This window comes from Neofelis nebulosa, chromosome 16, assembly GCF_028018385.1.
Source record: "Neofelis nebulosa isolate mNeoNeb1 chromosome 16, mNeoNeb1.pri, whole genome shotgun sequence".
NCBI lineage: Eukaryota > Metazoa > Chordata > Mammalia > Carnivora > Felidae > Neofelis > Neofelis nebulosa.
In genome coordinates, this window is record NC_080797.1 from 60,692,701 (window position 1) to 60,713,341 (window position 20,641).

The following is a 20,641-nucleotide window of genomic DNA, read 5'->3' on the forward strand; positions in this document are numbered from 1 at the left end:
AGATACTACTGCCCTTTTTTTCTGCAACTTGGGGTAAGGTGAAAATTAAAGAGATAATGTAAGTCCGATGTCCCAAGTTCTTTGGAATGTGGTGGTGGTGGTAATGGTGATAGTCATAACTTACAAAAGTTTTTATCATATGAGTTTATTTAATCCCTATGACAACCATCTGGGAAAGATAGGATTCTTCCCACTTTACAGACAAGGAAATTGAGGCACCAAAGATTTAAAAACAAAACAAAACAAAACAAAAAAACTTGACCAAGATCACAGAGCTAGTAAATATTGAGACTGAGGTTCAATTCCAGACAGTCTGACTCTGGTCTTTATTTCAACTCCTACCTATATGATACTCTCAGGATAGAGGCATTAACATTATACTAGTACTGTTAACATGTAAAAATAGTATGTCAGGTATCATGGATAATAATAAACTGTAAAATAATGCCTAGTTATAGCTCCGGGGACTGTGCATGAAAAAAAAAAAAAAAAAAATTGGGACATAGGTTAGCCCTAGGCAAAGCATCACTATTTACCATTCTGCATGTAACTTGGTAAAACTTTAAGTGAAAGACAGGGAATCCTAAATCCTTGAATTTGGTGAGCTTGTGATAGTGCAATTTATTCACTTTAGGCTTTTAATTAACACCAGGCCTATGACTTAGAATGGAAACCAGTATAAAAGCATGATACTTTTTCTGACTTAGCAGTGAGATAAAAATTTCATTCTTACACAGGTGGCAGGTAATTCTGTACTAGACAATTGTCTTTGATAATTTCCTTAGTAACTGGGACCAGTTAAGAACTTCCCTAAGGGAAAGAGAATGGCTGAGCTGACTGGGGAATTGGGAAACATTATGAAGTGATAGAATTGTCGTCGATCACCACTGCTGGGATGTTTTGATCTGATAAACCAAAAGCTCTTGAATGCTGTAATCTTCGGTGTTGCTTCAACCCACAGATCTTTTATGGAACTAACAAAGGCTTAACTCAGTGGACTTGGGGTGCTCCAACCCTGAACACTCCAAAGAAAGGACTGGGCCTTGACCAGCTCCTGGCTGATAAGAGTGTCCTTGTATACCTGAGATCTTGGGCCAGGTTGGATGGTTCTGACGTATGCTTTTTTAAAAAGTACAGAATTATCCTAAAGATAGATGACTTGAGAATGTATGTTCTTTTTTCCTCAGCTACAGATCAGTAGTAGCAACTGTGGAGAAAGCATTGATGATTCCATTTCATAGACTTCCTGAAATTACCCAGCTCCTTGCTGAAGAAGGGAACTAGTGGGAGTGGGGCCATACTTGTGTCATTCATCAGAACTAACTTCTGTACCTGGTCAGGAGTCACCTACTTTATCCTTTTAGTTGGTGGGAAAGGAGCCTACTTATTAGGAGGCATTCCTATGAATGCGTAATGCTATTTCTGCCTGTTTGGAAATGAGGTTGCTGACAACAAACCTTGAAATTAGAAGAAATCTTTATTAAATAAGAATTTTATTGTATTATAGGTTGTGTCACGGGTCCCCAAGATCACCCTCAGGTTCCATGATTTGCTGAGAGAACTCACAGGATCCAGGAAGGATCTACTTGGCTACAGTTTATTACAGCAAAATAATACAGATTAAATCAGCAAAGGAGAAAGGTATACAGGCAGAGTCTAGGAGAAACCAGGCACAAAGTTCCAGTTGTCCTCCCAGTAGAATTGTACAGATCTTGCTCAATTCTCCCAGCAACAATGAATGACAATACAGGCAAATGTTGTCAGCCAGAGAAGCTCATCAGATCCTTAGTGTCCAGGGCTTTTATTGGAGGTCAGTCAGGTGGGCCTAGAGCAGGCACAGGGCTGACCTTAGCTGCTCAGTCTCCAGCCCTCTTCCTTTTTCCCCCACCCAGAGGTTAAACTAATACAGCTGCCCCAAGGCCCCAGGCAAACAGAAACAGGTGTCACCATAAATCACATTGTTAGCATAAACTATCTGGTGTGACCAAAGCCCCAGGTATACTAAGATGCTCTTATGAGGCAGGATATTGCAAGACCTCAAAGGTTATTTCCCAGGAGCTGGTCATGAGCTAGTCCTAAAGACTTTTGGGACGTATAGGATTTGGGCACCCCAGATCTGCTGAGTTAACCCTTTATTGCACATAAGCCATCTGTGGGGAAAGAATGTGTTCAAATAAGATAATTGGTGTGTATGGATCTATTTAAATAAAATGCCAGATATATTAGATTCTCTTCACTGAACACTTAGCTAATTCATAATATTCATTTTGTGTCTTACAGTTTAAGCATGAATTGTTTATATCAGGCATTAATTTTTTTTTTGTACTTGGGTTTGTCATTTTTTTTAAAAACCTTCTGTGTGATTCTGTAAACTGGTGGTTCTCAATCATTCATCATTATTGACCATAATTGGACTCTGGGAGATCCTTGAATCATTATTATTTAAGATCCTTGCAGAGCAGAGGAAAAGTTAACATAGTTATGGTTTAAAACCATGAGTGACATGGGGTGCCTGGGTGGCTCATTTGGTTGAGCGTCTGACTTTGGCTCAGGTCATGATCTCCAGGTTTGTGAGTTTGAGCCCTGCCCGCGTCAGGCTCTGTGCTGACAGCTCAGAGCCTGGAGCCTCCTTCGGATTCTATTTCTCCCTCTTTCTCTGCCCCTCCCGCAATCATGCTCTGCCTCTCTCTCTGTCTCTCTCTCTCAATAATATAATAAATAAATGTTAAAAAAATTTTTGTCTAAACTATGAGTGACATAGATAGTATAGTACCTGTTGGTGGCTAATTTCAGCTCATTTCATTAGTTGGCAGAATGTTTCTGTGAAATTTCTCTCTCCGGAATTGTTCATCAATGTTTAAAAGTCTTTGCTGTAAAATATTTGCAGAACCATCTGGTGTACCATTTACTTAGATGTTTTAATTTATTTTTTTAAGTTTTTTTTTTTTTTTTTTTTTTTTTTTTTTTTTTTTTTTAGTAATCTCTACACCCCATGTGGGGCTTGAACTCACAACCCTGAAATCAAGAGTCACGTACCTCCAACTGAGCCAGCCAGGTGCTCCTAAAAGTTTTACTTTTTTATTTAATTTTTTACCTTCAAGTTAAAAAAATTGACACCTGCTGCTTTCATTGTAATTAGTTGGCTACAGAAGAATCTTTCAAACCTAAACCTCACTTATTCTTGTTTCCTGTTTAATTTTTAGCTATATGTAGAATCATGCACAGAATATAGGTGTTTTCCAGTGGTGGTGCTATTTGGAAAACACTGAATCCTTTTACATAAAAAGGAGTCATTCCTATAGCTGCCCCAGGATTATAAAGACTCTTAGGAAGGCATGACTTAGCCTGGAGTACAGGATACTAAAAATCTGTGTTTTAGAAGAGCTAGTAAATGGAAATATAAGAAATGCCTTAATTATATATAAGCTCTACTTTCGGTGATTCTTTTAATATCAATATGAAGTTTTTGTTGTAGCCAAAGCAAAAAAAAATTCCTTCTGTTTCCCTCTGAAAAATAAGAAACCTTACTACCAAAACACAAAAATATTGAAGATTAATAATATCTCAAGCTAGTATTTGATTTCAGCTTAATGTATTATTCATCTGTGTCAGCAGCTCCCTCTGTAGTATCTGAAAAACATGGCATACGCATTACACATGGTTTTAGACATTTTTTTTTTAATTGGAGGATTGTGTCTTTGCAGATTTTAGAATGGATAATATTTTGAGTTTTAAATGTATGATCATGGAATTGTGCTTTGAAGATACTTTTTGAGGTCTGTTTGAGGCTCTGTCATTTTAGGTAAGTTCTAAGTATGTTGCTATGCGTCTAATGGATGTTTTAATATTTAAAGTTGATAAAGGAATCAGTTCATAGAGTCAGAAGTATATATTTATCATATTATAATTTAATCTTCCGCTGTACATACAGAGCCACATCATTGCACTTTTTTCTAAGATTAAAAACTTGGATGTTACGTTGCATATGTAACTGTTAGTACAGAAACAGTTTAAATTAGAAGATCTCTTTGATTGAATAGTTCATATCATTTTAGAAAATCTGAGGTCTATGAACATTTTGACGTAATCAGATATATAATAAAGAGTATAAGCATATACTATTATGCAGTTAATCCTGTTTTTTCCTGAAACTGTGAAAAAGTGATTACATCAGTGCCCACCAAAAATTTGGCCTGAGTTTTCAAAGACCATGCATCTTTAGATAGCTCCTTAAGCAACTTTGAAAAAGACAATGTCTGGACTATAACTGTTTACAAATCTACCTACAGGATGCAACAGATTTAGCATGAATCATATATGGAAGGAACAATAAATTCTGCCATGATCTCTGCATCTTGTAGCTTTTCTGTTTTCGTATTTTTAAAATCTAATAATTAAGAAAAGTTCTGTATTTTTTTAACTGAACTTTTAGCCGTTAAATGATTGCATTATTCATTTTGCACTTGGAGTTTCTATTTGGAAACCTGTATGAAAACACTTCGGCACTTAATTACTTTGAGCCTACTGAAATTTAACCCAAGAGAAACCAGTTGTAATTATTTGATTGAAAATCATTATTTATCATCCTTCAGTCAGGAATCTGAATTGTATACATAAACATGCCCTTTCCTAGAAAGTACTGGATGCCTGCTGGATTGGAAATAAAAATTTGGCTTGCTTTGGGAAGTTTATTTTGAACTTGACACATAATGAAACATTATCTTAGTGTTTTACAGAGGAGAATATGGGCAGAGCAGGTTATCTGCATTAGAAGCAATTTCGGCCTAAAACCAGTGGAAAGGAGCAGTCTAATAGGGTGTCCATGTGTCCTGGTTTGCACGGATTCCCGGATTTTACCTGATGTCCTCGTATAATTATTAATTAACAAGTTCCTCCTTTTACTTTCACAAGTGTCCCTATTTGGATAATAGGTTTGGCTTATGCAGGCATTGTTTAAACAGGAATCTCTTGTCATAAAGGCAGCGAGGGAGCCTACATGCCCATTTGACCAGTTGAGAACCCTTGGTAGGAGTAATGTAGTTTTGGGCTCCCAGATGCAGTCATTCAATTTTAACTGACAGTATTTGTATACTGTATTTTATAGGAACATTTTGTAATTTAAAGAATACACAATACATGATTGCTTGGTGCTGTGAAACAGCTCTATAACCCACAGAGAATCTTAGGAGTCTGTGAAGAGCTAAGAACAAACAAAATGGAATATGTATTTGCATATGTAAGTGCACTCTTACTCTGCATCAGACAGTACCAGCAAGGACCAGAAATCTGCATCCTAGGAGCTTTGAAGATTCTCATATTGTTAGAATTCCCTCTTCATTTATTCCGTAAACAAAAGCATCAACTATGTGCCTAGAACCAGAAATTTTTTTTCTGTTTTGCTCACTATTGTGTTCCCAGCTCTTAGAACAATGCCTGACATATAGTAGGTGCTAAATAAGTGTTTGTTAATTGAACGAATAAAATAGTCTCTTAGTGGAAACTAAAAAGTTCCCAAGCTGAATTGCTTGAAAAGCATTTAATGATTTAAAACAAAAACAAAACCTGATACTTTTACTCACTGTCCCCAATTCTGGCTCCTTACCTCTGAAGCCCAAAAGGGAAAATAAAGGAAAAGTTAGCAGAACAATCCAGCTGAATTCCTGACTTTAATTGCCACTTAGTCAGTATCTAGTCAGCCATATTTATTCATTCAGCCAAATAATTGACACTACTTTGGTTTTTTAAGAAAAAAATTTTAATGTTTATTTATTTTTGAGAGAGACACAGTGTGAGCAGGGGAAGGCCAGAGAGAGAGGGAGACAAGAATCCGAAGCAGGCTCTTGTGCTGACAGCTCAGAGCCCATTGTGGGCCTCCAGCCCACAAACCACAAGATCATGACCTGAGTCGAAGTCAGATGCCCAACTAACTGAGCCACCCAGGCGCCCCTAGCACTACCTTTTACATAATAACACTGTACGAATCTCTGTGGAAGATGCAAAGATGAATTGTGTATTTGTTTAATTTTTTTTTTTCATTTAGTGTACCAGGCACTGTTCTAAATACTTGACCCTTATCTCCATTTTACAGATGAAGAAACTGTAGCTCAGAGAGGTAAATAACTCATCCAGGTTCACTTAGAAATGACGGAGCTGGGATTTGAACCCATATTGACTGGTCTTAATGGGCTGGGAGTGCTCTTAACTCAGTGCTGCCTCCTAGCGCTTTCCTTAAAAGGAAATATAGTCTGTGGAGTGAGATAAGATATAAAGAAATAACCACCAGATGTGGTAGAAAGTGCCAAAAGAATATGGATAGGTGGTGTGGAACTGTAAAAGAAGAGATTGCTTCAGGCAGAAAAAAACAGTAAGACTTAATGGAGAAAATGACATTTCAGACAAATTTTGAAAGATGAGGATTTGGACAGGTAGCATTGAGATGGATGGATATTCCAGATGGAGAGACTAAGTTCAGGAGTATCATTTAGGGAATGGCAAATCATCCAGCTGGCTAGAGTTTAGCATGCATAAATAATGAAAAGCTAAGCTAGCTGGGGCAAATCATGGAGGGCCTTGAATGTTGAACTAAGAAAATTCATCTGTATTCAGTAGGCATTGGACGGCACAATGAAAGATTTTTGTGATGCGGAATGACAGAATCAGAAGTGCTCTTTATAAACTTAACAAAGAGTTTCTGTTTGGGATCATGAGAAAGTTCTAGAAATAGATAGTGGTGATAGTTGCACAACATTGTGAATGTAATGCCATGGAATTGTGCGTGTAAAAATGGTTAAACTGGTAAATTTTATGTGTAGAGGCCACTTTTAGGCAACAGGCTTGAGCAATGGAAACTTGATCAAGGCAGAAGGGCTGACAGCGACTGCCTGCCTGAATACAGACAGGCCCATCAGGCAACCTACCTCCAGATACCCAAAGGCAGTGACCAATGGATTACTAACAACCAGGCACAGTTACCCAAAAGGAAAATTCCATAGTCCCCATACCTTCTCACCTTCCCTCTTTAAATATGGCTCCCACCCACTGCCTTACTGCAGACAGACTCTCCTTTTCTATCCTTCCCCACTGCTCCCTTGCAGTGTATTCAATAAACTTCTGTCTCCCTTGTTCTGACTCGGGTGAATCCTTTCACTGCCCACGCTACCGGCTCCCCCGCTCCCAGTCATCGCTCCACATTTGGGGGCCACCATCCAGTTGAGTGGGACACCACACTATGTATATTTTAACCACAGGTTTTGGGGGGGGGGGGTTAACCTTAAGAAAAGGACCTAACTCTTAGGGCTGAGAGGCAATGACTGTTGCAGACTGGGAAAGGAGAACAGAAGGATTCTTGGCAATTTACTGACACCTCTTTAGCCATGTACTCAGCAGCCTGCGCTTTGATTTTGATGGCCGGTTGGGGATTCACAGAGGCAGGACAAGGAAGTCAAAGAATTGGGGAGGGGGCTCCCTAGAGCCCTAGAACTTCACAGGATAGCTGGCCACATTGATAGAGAAGCAGTTGACGTCAAAAGAGGACTTGGCGTCCTCCGAGAAAGGAGAGGCAAGATTCAAAGACAGATGCTGGGCTGATAGCAAGCAGCAGGGTCAGTAGCAGTAGTAGTGTGGTTAGAATATGGAGATTGTGTTCCAAGAAAGGAATTTGTAGTTAGGACAGGTTATAGCCGCTTCTAGATAGAAAGTAGAGCCATGCTCAAAGGTAGATGAAGTAGAATAATAACAGAAGTCCTCAGAATTCAGATGGTTGAGAAACTGAGAGGTAGAGATTCTCTCCGGTTGCACATTAAAATCACCTAGGGAGCCTTTTATAGAAATACAAATGTTCAAACCCTACCTTCTGATTTAATTGGTTTGAGTTTGGTTCTAGGCATCAGTAAGTATTTTTGAAGATGTTCTCCCCAGTGGTCTGAATGTGCCCTCAGGGTTGGGATCCACTAGGCTAAAGCACCAGAATAATTACCAGCATGAAGGCTGAAGTTACCCGTGACTACCTGAGGGACTTCAGATATGCAAATGTGAAGCAGCTGTTTGTGTCATTTGGCTAATAAGATCTGGATTGTTGTAAAGACTGCTAGAAAAGATGAGGGTACAAATTGTGAAATTAATTTCAGGTATGTATGTTTTTTTTTTTTTTTTTAAAGAAGAGGTCTTTGAGGGGCGCCTGGGTGGCGCAGTCGGTTAAGCGTCCGACTTCAGCCAGGTCACGATCTCGCGGTCCGTGAGTTCGAGCCCCGCGTCGGGCTCTGGGCTGATGGCTCAGAGCCTGGAGCCTGTTTCCGATTCTGTGTCTCCCTCTCTCTCTGCCCCTCCCCCGTTCATGCTCTGTCTCTCTCTGTCCCAAAAATAAAATAATAATAAAAAAAAAAAAAAAAAAAAAAAAAAAAAGAAGAGGTCTTTGAGCAGTAGCAGCGGGACCGACCACAGCCTAAGAAAAGGGAGGCGAGATGGAAGCAGCTTACTTGGTCTCTACTTGTTAGTTCTTTAAGTGGAGACTGCTCCTCAGAATCATGTCGCTGCTCTTCATGTATGGATCATAAATGCTTTTTGATGACCAAATTGACTGTGATTGATCTACCAGTCTTCAAAAGACATAATTCATCCTCTGTTTAGGCTTTAAGAAAGTTGGAACTTTTTGCCTAAAATAGAATATATTCTGACCTTTTTTTCATTCTGACACACCAGTGGTGTAAAGGGCAGAATTTAAAATGTAAGTATCAAAGTTTAAAGCCATGTGTATAGTCTTTGACTCGAGGCCTTGAATCAGTCACCCAAAATCTCTGCTTTGTTCGTTCTTTGACTTTTTAAACATGATGAAAAGAGAGAGAATTCGTTTATGTCCAATTCCATTCATTTAGCTCATTTTTCAGAGTGAGCATGAGCTCGGAATCAAGAATGTGCTGTTCCCTCAGGTAATTTCAGCTCCCATAGGCTTCCCCTAGTGAGAGAATTTCACCAAACTGAGCATGATACTGGTGCTGAGAGAGGTAGTTTTATACAGTATGACCCCTTAACAAGAGCCAGCTGTTTCATACAGGGTTCAGTCAAAGAAAACAGCACTCTGTTTCGATACCAGAGAACACTATACTGTTGGATTTAATGTGAGTTTGACGTATTGGCTTCCAACATGGCATCTTCCCAGATGACTTTTTGTGATATTCAGTGTTCATTTTATGCCCTAACTTTAGATCTTTACCCTCAGGAAAGAGGTACCAGCAGGTAGTATAAAGCATAATGGCCATTGCTGTTACCTTTAAGGGGTTCATGGTTCAATTGGGGATGATTGATGAATTTCAAATAATTTTAATATTAATCAGTTTAACACTAAAGATCGTAACCAAATTTTCTTGAGCAGAAAAAAACTGCTCTGCCCTTCTCTCCCCGCCTCCCCCAAAAAAGAGTTTGGAAGACTTATCTGGTACTTAAAATTTTCATAGAATAAAACATTTTCTCTAGTCCTTTCTTATAGGATCCATACAAGATCAGTGATCTATTAGTCTGATAAATATATTTTCAGTATTTCCAGTTGTATTTTTATTTTTTCGCAAAATTTTAGGCAGTATCTGTTTTGTCTGTGGGTCAGGGTAGCTCTTTCTTTTCTAATTAAATAGTGTGGAGCAGTGCTAACAGGTGTCACATCTAAGTGTATAATAGAACGTTCATTACATAAATGTTAGAAAGTGGGGACAAGTGGGAACAAATGGATAAGGCTCTATGTCAGATATTAGGTCTTTTTTTTCTTACACCTTTTTTTTTGAGATATAATTGACATATAGCAGATACTACATCTTGACACAGAGGCAGACCCCCCCTTTAAATGGACCGCCATTTTATTTCATCTCTTACTGCCATAGAAAGTATTGAGAAACAGACTTCCCTGATATACTTCTCCTAGATTCTTCTTACAGATTTTTGTTCTCTGTATATTTTGAATCCTCCCCGCCCTTCATAACTAGTTCCTTATAATAACTTTGTCTTTTAAAACCTTTAACCATAAGTGAATTTCATGGGTGATGGGTAGCACTGGGTAGGTAAGGAAGCATCTGTAGCTTGGCATATTGAGAGGCTTGTTCTTCCCTTCACAATGCTGCTTGTGGTGGTTTATACCACTGATTGCAGTCTGCTTTCAGGTTTTAATGACATCATTCTTGCAGCTTTACAATAGATGAGCCTGGAGTAAATTGCTCTCAAATTCTGTTGGGCAGGAGGGTATTTGAAACCAGATTGTCTGGACACAGAAGTAAGTTTTTTAGACCCGTTAGGAAAGGTTGGTGGATCTAATTTGAAGGCTTGGTGTCTCTTAGAGAAAGTTTTCAGATTTGTTGTAGTGACAGTAAGAAGCATGATGCAGTTTATATGACTGATCGGTGTATTTATCCTCTGAATGGATTAAGAGGTGATCGAAGAATTTGCCCTTTCTCTTCATGAATTAAAAAAACTGGAGAAGCAAAATGTTTAACATCTAGGTAAAGGCACTTCTTTCAAAGATTTTTTTTTTCTTTTTTTTATGTTCAGAAAAAAATAAGGACTATTCCAGTCATTTCTTTTGGTTTGTTTCTTGACTCTTAATCTCTGTTTTTGTGTGAATGTGCATTTGCTTTGGAGGGTTATGATGGTGGAAAATTAGTGATCGCCAAGCTCTGCCATCTACATTTGGCAGACAGAGCTTGCCTTTGACTTCTTCAGGGCACTTTGGAAAGAAGAGAACTGAGATTTGAAGTAACATCTTTTTCTCTAGGATGCTCTTTCTGTTTTATTGCATGTGTTTTATTGCAAGGCTATCGTATAGCCTTAGTGACAAGGACTTAAGCAATAGAGCCTTCTGGGGCTATGACAGAGTATGTAAAATGAAGTATGTAGACTGTAGCTTTCCTGTGATTTTCCCTTTTTTCTGGTGATAGAATTGATTTTTTAAAATTAGTTTTAAATTGCAAATTAAAGGTAGTTTTAGTTTTTGACATTCTATGTACAACAGATTAATTGCCCTAAAAAGAAAAGGAATTTGCCTTTGCCTGGGAAAGAGAATGTTGTATTCAAACATTTTAACAACGTGACCTTTTATTCCATTGATTTCTATAGAGAAGCACAGGCAGGCTTCAGAAAAGGTCAGTGATTCTAATTGAAGCACACACTGATTTTTTTTTTTTTTTTTTTTTTTTTCTCCTAGTTGCAAAGGCGCCCATGCTTTTTGTTGCAAAGAAGATGATGAGATTTAGGGCTGACCATTTGTTACAAGAGAAAGCAGTTCTCTCTGTGATGCATTGCTGTTTTTCTTCCACATGGAAAGCATTGTTTGAAATCAACAATATCCATAAACCAGATTTTCATTATCCATGCTATTTAATGCCCTCATTTTTATTTCAGAGGCAGTTACATATCTGAGATCTAGGTTGAAATTTCCCTCCGCTGTGGACCTGAGTTTGGAAGAAAAAAATGTGAGTCTGTTAAGTCTCACATATTTATGGTTGTGAGATTGCCTTCTTTCAAATAGGAATGACCAGATTTCAGAATTAGTGCTTACTGTGGGTTTAAGCATGTTTTCACTGTCATTCTTGGACTTTTCATATAAGAGAATTCATGGACACCTATTTGATGAATATTTAATATTGCAAGATTTCTTTTTGGTCTGGCTTAGAGTTAGTTTTGTCCAATACGCAGTGGAAGAAAGAATGATCCAGTTTTCATTATCTCAAGTCAGTAAAGACTGTTTCGGCATTAAAATTGTGTTTTCAAAGCTTTCTGTCCATATTCAGTCGGTAGGAAATAATTTGACACAAGTTCTCCGTTTTCTTCTCCCAGTCCAGCTAAACCAGTTAAATAGCCTTATTTTGTTCTCTGAAAGCTTTTAACATATCATTAATAATTTTTCATACAAAATCAGTTACTCATTGCACATAAAGCATTAAATGTATTCTCAGAGTTCAGTTCCCTTGAGCAGGCAGACCAGACTGCTATAGTTCTGAACTCCAGATGGTAAGAGTTTTTTGAACCTGATAGGTGGGTTTGTTTGTTTGTTTGTTTGTTTGTTTGTTTTTTTACATGAGACCGTATCACAAGTATTCACATTTATACACAACTTGGGCTGTCCAGGATGATTAGCTCTCTGTTATTGAAGTGCTTGTTTAGCAGTGCTGTTTTATGACATGTTTGCGCAACACCTTGTCATTTATAGTAAGCATTTATTCCTAATAGCTTATAAATTCTCCCAGTGTTTATTGATAGTAGAAGCTGTGTAAAGAATCGGCTTTATTCTTTCTCTTTTGTCTGAGAGGTGGGAACAAGTGAAGTCAGACTGCTTGGCAGGCCTGGATATGGGAATGTGGAATATTGACCTTTATCTCATATTCTTAGAAGATTGTTACGTTAGGAAACTGACTAGCGAGTGTCTCCATTTCTTCTCCCTACAAAGCTCTCAATACTAGATACTAGGGCCTAAATTAATCTTCTTGATACTAGAGCCTAAATAACAGCACTCTAAAATCAGCCCCCTTCTCCATCCTTCTTCCTGCCATACTTTTCATCATCCCTTGTTCCGTTGCCCGGCAGTAGCAGTCTTGAGTTTAATGGCCTCCTAGCACATCATGAAACAAGAACAAGGGTCGTCATCCTCTGTTTATTTCAAAGCCCTTATGATAGTTCAGGGCCTGCCTAGTCAGCGTTCTGCTGGCTTGACATAATAGAAAATCTGTTGTAGTGGCAAAGAGCATGGAGTCTGGAGCCAGATTACCTAGATTTGAATTCTGGCTTTGCCTCTTACTACCTGTGTGACCTTGTAACCTCTCTGTGCCTCAATTTCCTGGTTAATAAAATGAGAATAATAATGGTCCCTACCTCAGAGAGTTATTTTGGGATAGATTGGGATAGAGTGACAGACTGACTTAAAATAGTGCCTGGAAGTTAATAAGCGCTATAAAAGTAGTAAGGGAAGGCCTTATAGAGGAGAACTTATTAAAGCTGACAGACAGTAGGAATTCCTATGAATTTTCTGGTACAAGCAAAGCATGTCAAGCGACTGCCAACAACCAACAGACGACATTAGCAAGTACTCATCACAGACAAATGGACTTTGATAATGGCCTATCAATAACAAGCATAGCCTGTTTTTAGAGAGGATTTTTTTTTAAATAATAATAAGTGAACTGTTGTTAACCTCAGTACCTCATGTCTCCTTACCTGGCATCCTCTTCCCAGCATACAAAACTTCAGCACCTCCAAGCCTTCCACCCAGACTGCATCCACATGATCTTTCTTAGTGCTTTTTTCAGTACCTTTACCAAACCTTTCCTATTAATTAGAAAGAAATGACATAATTTCCTCCTTCAGCCCACCATCCCAAGAACTATTCGCTTTTTTGTGTCCTATAGTTACGTCTCCTAGTATTGTCTGTCCCTTCCTGCCTGCATAAAGGTTACTCAGGCTTTAGCGTACTAGCAAATCCTTAGGTTGTTTTAAAGAACAGTTAAAAGTTCCAACTCACAGTTGGAATTTTTTTTCCCTCTGCTTTGAAGAGAATCACTATAGATAGAGCAAATTATTCACACCAGCTCTTTGAAACACCTGTGTTCCAGGTGAAGCAAAAAAAAAAAAGGAAAGGTTGAATCTAGTCTTTTCACCTCTCCATCAAAAAATAAATATGTCTCTAAAACTTCCCAGCTGGTTGGAATGAAATGCTGTCAGGCTTTCCAACTCTTAGAGGGTAATATTGGATGACAACAAAGCCACACCTAATTTGAGCTGCTGAAAAGCCTCATAACCCCATTATCGTTCTCCTGAACTGCTTAACCTTCTGGTCAACCCTCTGATTATTAGCCTCTTGACATATTTAATTCAGGTGTGAGAATTTAGGGAAGCTCACAGGACTGTTTATTTGATCTTTTTGTATATCCCACTGTTCTGACTTTATTTCTTTTTTTTAAGGTTGGTAGACACTAGGAGGCATGTGTTACCTGGAGACCCAGAGGTTTCAGAAGCCACTAAATATATCAGACCTGCCTTAATTGGAGGATATGGGGAAGCAGTGGGGCTTTTAGCCACTTCATAGACCAGCTGAGTCTCCTGCTACCAACTCAATTTATTTGAGAGCAGTACTTCAGGGAACTTAATGGAGCTACAGCACACTAGCACGAATCTGAATTTTAGCCAGATACAGTTTCTTTATGTACTACTTACTGTGGTAGTTTGCTCTCTGCATACTCTATTGGTGTCATTATTAAATATTAAGAGCACTGATTTGTACGGTTGGTAATGGGCTTAATAATTGCATGTTTAATTGATAGTCTTTTCCTCTTATTGATACATCACTTAAAGGTGGCAAGAGAATCAGATGGTAGAAAATAGGATTAGGTTGAGGTGGCTGTTTTCCAAAGGAAGTATATTACGTATGAGCTGAGTGAAGTTTTGTTTTGTGTGCATGTGTTGCTTGTTTGTTTGTTTGTTTGTTTTTGGATATGTGGAATACTGATCAGTTACTAATTTTTACCACCCTGAGCTCCAGACTAAGAAACCTATTACTAGAAGCCCTTTACCAGAACCAGAGTCCCTGCGTAGAGGGTCTCAAAAGTCTAACAAAGATTAGCACTTTTATAATTGTTCCCTTGAGTTTCCAGTCTGTCCAAAACCAACCCTAGGTCTCTCTCAAAAATTATGTGCCCTGTAGAAAACTTTTCTTGATCTAAAAGGTTTTTATGTCCTCATATGAAAGAATGTGACTATCATCGACATACTATTTTTTGGTGCCAGAAAACCACCAGACCCCATTTCGTAAGTGAATAAAACTTTCCTTTTCAGCACTGATATCCTTAGGAGTTAGCCTAATCTTTCCTTTTAAGATCAGTAGCTTAAAGGAACTTTTTCAACCGGTTGCCTGTTTTGTGTTTTTGTGTTTTTTGTTTGGTTGGTTGGTTGGTTGGTTGGGTTTTTTTGTACTAACGTTCTTTTGGCTTTTTTTTCTTCAGGGAGGGGGAAATGTCAGGAAAAATAAGAACATGGTCATACATTTTGGCAAAGGCATGGACTTTGATATTGGGCATTCCTGAATTCATCTCCTTATTTACCCTCCTCTCTTTTAGCTTTTTGACTTTCAAAAAGTTGCATGATACTTTTCCCTGAGCCTCAGTTTTCTCAATGATAAATGGAGATAATATTTTTCTTCAAAGGACTGTTGCAAGGCATAAGCAAATTAGTGTATGTAACACATTTGGCACAGTGCCTGGCATATTGATATTTAATAAATTCAGTATCCTTCCTCCCTCCTGTAACAGTGATGGTGATAACAGCTACCCAAGTAATCTCCCTGTTCCCTCAGTTGCCAGACATTTATATATGATTCACATACAACATCTAAACCCTGGCAGTAACCCTGTGTAGTAGATTTCATTGTCCCTATTTTATAAACGCAGAAACAAACTCTGAGGATTTCGTTAGCTTGCCTGATGTTATTAAGCCAGTAAGTAGCAGTTGACAATCTAACCTAGTCTTTCATCCCAAAACCTACACCACGCCGCCTCCCACTGCCTGAATTCCTTTGCCTCCTCATTGTAAAAACCAGCTTCCTGGCCTTCTCTCTTCTGAAGTAGAATTATTTCCTTCCCCTTTACCCCGAAGTTTAGCTTTTGAAAGACAGTACAAGTTCAGAACAAAGGCCAGGATCTTGTATTCACTCTGCTGCACACTAGTTTGTAAAATAGGAATCACGATAGGATTTCTTTCTTAGAGCAATTAAGAGTACATGAGGCTAAGTAAATTTAAAGCTGGGGGCTTAACACATAGAAAACTCTCGACAAATAGGAGCTTTTTTTTTTCTCAATAAGGATTTTTCTTTTTCAGTCAAGCTTCTGTGGCCATGTACAGTACATTAAAAATCTTTTTGCTTCCTTGTTTTCTCTACTTGATTTTTACAGCTCATCTCAGTCCCTTCTGACCTCTTGTATGTTGCCTTGCATTCGTCCATCTTTTTTCTCTGTGTTGTCATGGAGTTAGCAAGCTCTCTACACCCACTTGGTGCCCAGTCGGTATTTATTGATGCTAATGATGATGGTTACACAAAGATGCTGCTGGCACCAGTCCTGTAGCCTCTGAGACTGCTTGAATAATCATGACCTCCTAAAAACAGAGAAGGAGTCAATCATCTGACTCCTAATTGAAGGTCAGAATTTGGTGTCAGCATTTGTTTCTGTGGTGATCGTGTAGCTTTTTCTGCAGAATTACCTTTGACAGTTGGAGTAGTCAGGTTTTCTGGCATGCGGCCGATTATCATGCAGTCTTAAATTACTTCCTAAAATAGATCATAGGGATGGGTGGGTCAAGCGAATACTGATCATGGTACAGATTTGTTTTAATTGGAGCAAGGGGTCAGGGAGTCCTACCATTGAGGGTATAGTTGACTGCCAGGCTCTGGATGAATTTCCTGTTCTTCTTGCCCAGAATCATTTTTGCATCAAAGAACATTGTGCGAAACTGTTTTTTTGTTTTTAATGTTTGTTTACTTTGGGGACAGAGAGAGATAGAGCACGCATGGGGGAGGGCCAGAGAGGGAGGGAGACACAGAATCCGAAGCAGGCTCCAGGCTCTGAGCAGTCAGCACAGAGCCGGACGTGGGGCTCCAACTCACAAACCGCGAGATTGTGACCTGAGCTGAAATTGGATGCTTAACCGACTGAGCCACCCACGTGCCCCAAACTGGTTGGGTTTTGGTGGGGTTTTTTTAATGTTTTTTTTTGAGAGAGAGAGTGTGTATGCAAGCAGCCAGGGAGGGGCAGGGAGAAAGAGAAACCAGATCTGAAGCAGGCTCCGTGCTGACAGCAGAGAGCCCCATGTGGGGCTAGAACTCATGAACCATGAGATCATGGCCGGAGCCAAAGTCAGACGCTTAACCCACTGAGCCACGCAGGCACCCTAAAACTTGTTTTAGTCATAAGTACTTCTCTTTTGTCTGCCTTTCTGGTATCTCTTCTATATTCCCACCTCATTTCTTCTAAGGAATGTTAGAAGATTCCTTATTTTTGCTTTTTTCCTGCTTTGGTCTCTGTCCTTCACGAGCATATTTTCATCCTCAGCAACTTTCGGGGAAGTCGAGCAGTGTGTCCTGCATGTTAAATTTGGGTGCAATGCACTAAAAACTCTGCTAATGACAGTGATGTGCATTATTCTAAAGAGTGTCATGATGTTGAGGTTGAACTTACAACTCTTGGCAACGTACTTCCATAATTTCAGTATCCAGGATTTTCAAATAAAAGAAGGAAAGAAATGAAAAAAATGTTTTTTAATAGAAAAAGAAAAATGTTTTGCAAAGGGAGATTATAACCAAAAGCAAAATCAGTATCTCATCTGTGGCAGGTTTCATTTAATAGAAAGTACAGATTATTTCTTACCGTATCTGATTCCCAAACGTATGTTTTCTTCCTTTTTTTTTTTAAGTTTATATATTTATTTTGAGAGAGAGAAAGACCACACAGATGGGAGATGGGCATAGAGAGAGAATCCCAAGCAGGCTCCACACTGTCAGTGCAGAACCCGATGCGGGATTTGAACTCACAACCTGTAAGATCATGACCAGAGCCAAAATCAAGGGTTGGATGCTCAACTGACTCAGCCATCCAGCTGCCCCTCAAACTTCTCTTTTCAACTTAGCCTGCTCACCAAAAGGCCTGGCCTATATTTCTAGCAGTCTCTAATGCAGACTTTTTTTTCCCCTCCCATTTCTTGTCCAGGGCTGCTAGCCCAGCCCCCACACGCAGTATGTTAGCCAGGGATTCCTCTTATTTTTATATTTATATATATGTGTGAACATATATATGAATAATAGGCTAACATATACACATACGCTAATTTAAGTTCTCCTCTATTTAAAGAAATTAATAGGGAACATGAAGCTATTCAAGAAGCTATTTCAAGTAAGCATATATGATTCACAGGTACTGGAAAATATCTATTGAATATCAATTTTAGCTTTATAACTTGACTAAAGAAGGGTAAGAAGAGTAAGACTTGAAGGAAGTGGAATATTCAGGAGGTGGAAAGAGAGGCAAAGAATGTGAGGTAGAAAAACTTGCCTCTGTGATTTTTTAACTTTTGTCTTATTTTTCTGTTGGCAAAAGGGGTGTAATTATTTAGCCTGTTGGCCTGACATTCCTCACCCCCAGTCTATATCTGTTACATGGGAATAGTCCCCGGTTGCTAGGAGGATTGAATGAGGTGACCTGTGTTAAAAGTGGCATACAGGAGACTCAAAATACTTCTCAGCAAACTGAGATAATCCCTCAGCAAATTGTAGGGTTGTTTCTTACTTGAGGCTCTGGCCTACTAGCGACAGAACTAAGACTAATTCAGGCGCTAGAAGAAATGAATAAGAGTACTTGTGTGCATTTGAGCAATTACTTGAGACATCTTCGGATTCAGTTCTTCCAAAAGGAAAGACTCAGAATCACAAAGAGAACAATTAGTTCTTTATAATAATAGCCTGTGACTTGTGTTGTGAGAATTCCTTGAGATAATTCAAAGTGTTTAGAACGTGCCAGGCACATAGTAAGAACTCAGTAAGTGTTAATTGCTTTTATTTGTATTGATTCTCATGTGTTTAAAAACAATTTTTTTAGGGATGCCTAGGTGGCTCAGTGGGTTAAGCGTCTTACTCTTGGTTTCAGCTCAGGTCATGATCTCACGGTTCATGGGTTCAAGCCCTGCATCAGGCTCAGTGCTGACAATGCAGAGCCTGCTTGGGATTCTGTCTCCCTCCCTCTCTGCACTTCCCCTGCTTGGCTCTCTCTCTCTCTCTCTCTCTCAAAAATAAATAAACCTTTTTTTAATAAAAAAAATAAAAATAATTTTTTAAAGTAAACCATTTTAAGGAAACCAAATGTATGTGTTTTTACAGATAGAGGCAAATTGCCAATTAGAATGTGCATCTAATTTAGAAATTCAGTAGAAGCTAAAGAAATCTTGATGGTTTTCTCGCATTTATCTTTTTTTAAAGATTTTAAGTAATCTCTACACCCAATGTGGGGCTCGAACTCACAACCCTGAGATCAAGTCGCATGCCCTACCAACGGAGCCAGGCAGGTGCCCCAGTTTCCTCACATGTTTAAAGATCTAAATCTCTAGCTATTGGAATTTAGAGCCTACGCTCTCTCTTGCTCACTCTTGTTCTCCAAAAAAAAAAAGTCAGCTTTTCTTTATTTCAAAGTAATCTGCATTCTGTGATGATACTCGTCGGTAAGACATGAGAATGATAGTAGGAAGGCTCCTATGGGAACCAGGTTGGTGGGGTCGAGACTCCCTGGACCAAGAGCTGGGAAACCAGAGGTAGTTCTGGCATTTTACACACATACATAGAATGTGACCTTGGGTAAATCACATAACCTCTCTGGCCAAGTTTTTATTTCTATTAACTAATATACCCCGGTGGCTAATAATACTTGAGAGAGCAGCAAAAGGACTGTTTTCTACCCCGTTAAAAATCACCTTCTAAATGTCCACATTAGCAATAGTAACAACATCGGCAACAGAAAGCTCTTTAAAACAGCGTGGAAACACCGTTGTTTCCCTTGGGCACCCGAGGCATCAGAGCGGCATCCCCCCCACCCTTGAATTTATAATTGTTAATTTGCATCATTCATTTTTCTGAAGCAAATCAGTACATTTTGAAATCCATATTTTGCGGAGCTAGTTAACTAATTGCTGCAATCAGCAGCAATTTATTTTCTAACAGGGCTGTTCAAATCACTCTGAGGTTGGCATACCGTGCGGCGTTTTTTATGATCATGTTTTTAACGATGAGTTTTAATAGGGGAAAATGGTTAATCTGTTAATATTCTCCTGAACACGCTAACGTTAATCCTATATTTTATCTTTACCCAAAGGTAACTTAAGAGGCCATAGCAGAGTCATTGACCCAGGGGGTACACCAGCTGTTGGAGAGGCTGTCCCATTTAGAAGGACCAAGAGAGGGAAAGAGTACCCTGTTTTCCCTCTTATTTGGAGACCCTCATTAAATTACTCAGAAACAATAATCAGATAGCTGCTGTTCAAGTTAATGGCACCTCTGAGTCCCTGTCAAGAGAGCTTTATTTAATGCGCAACAGACCTGGAGAGATGCAGGTGCTTTTTCAGGCCCTCATTTAATTTAAGCTGCTTTAGTTGGCATGGCAACTAGTTGAGACATCTGGGAGACATTATGCTGGGGATTGAGACTTCAGAGAATTTCTGCTGGAGCAAAGCAGAAACCTTATCATAAAGTGGTGTGTGTTGCTTCTAAATTTCTGAAGCTATACTGTTAAATCTTCAAATTCAGGAATTGTATTGTACAGAGAAATCAAATTTTTAAAGGTTGGCCTGTTTGTTGGCTTGTTTTCTGTGAGGAAAAAACTCCTTTATTTGTGGAGTGAAAAATGTATTTCCCCTGAAGAATTTACTTTGCTAAACTAAAGCTTGATAAAACTTATTCTCTGCAGAGTAGCCTATTTAATCACTTTATAAAAATAATACATTTAAAAATTTTCAGTCTTTTATGTTTAAAAAGATTTTAGAGGAAGGGCACCTGGGTGGCTCAGTCAGTTAAGCATCCGACTTCGGCTCCGGTCATGAGGTCACGATCTCACGGTTCGTTGATTCGAGCCCCACGTTGGGCTCTGTG

The 20,641-nt window shown here is 38.9% G+C and overlaps 1 protein-coding gene across 2 annotated transcripts in view; it reads left to right on the forward strand.

Annotated features, from left to right (window-relative positions):
• NLK (nemo like kinase) overlaps window positions 1–20,641 on the forward strand; it is a 165,700-nt gene that overhangs the window by 105,065 nt on the left and 39,994 nt on the right. The gene's annotated exons all lie outside the window — the stretch shown is intronic.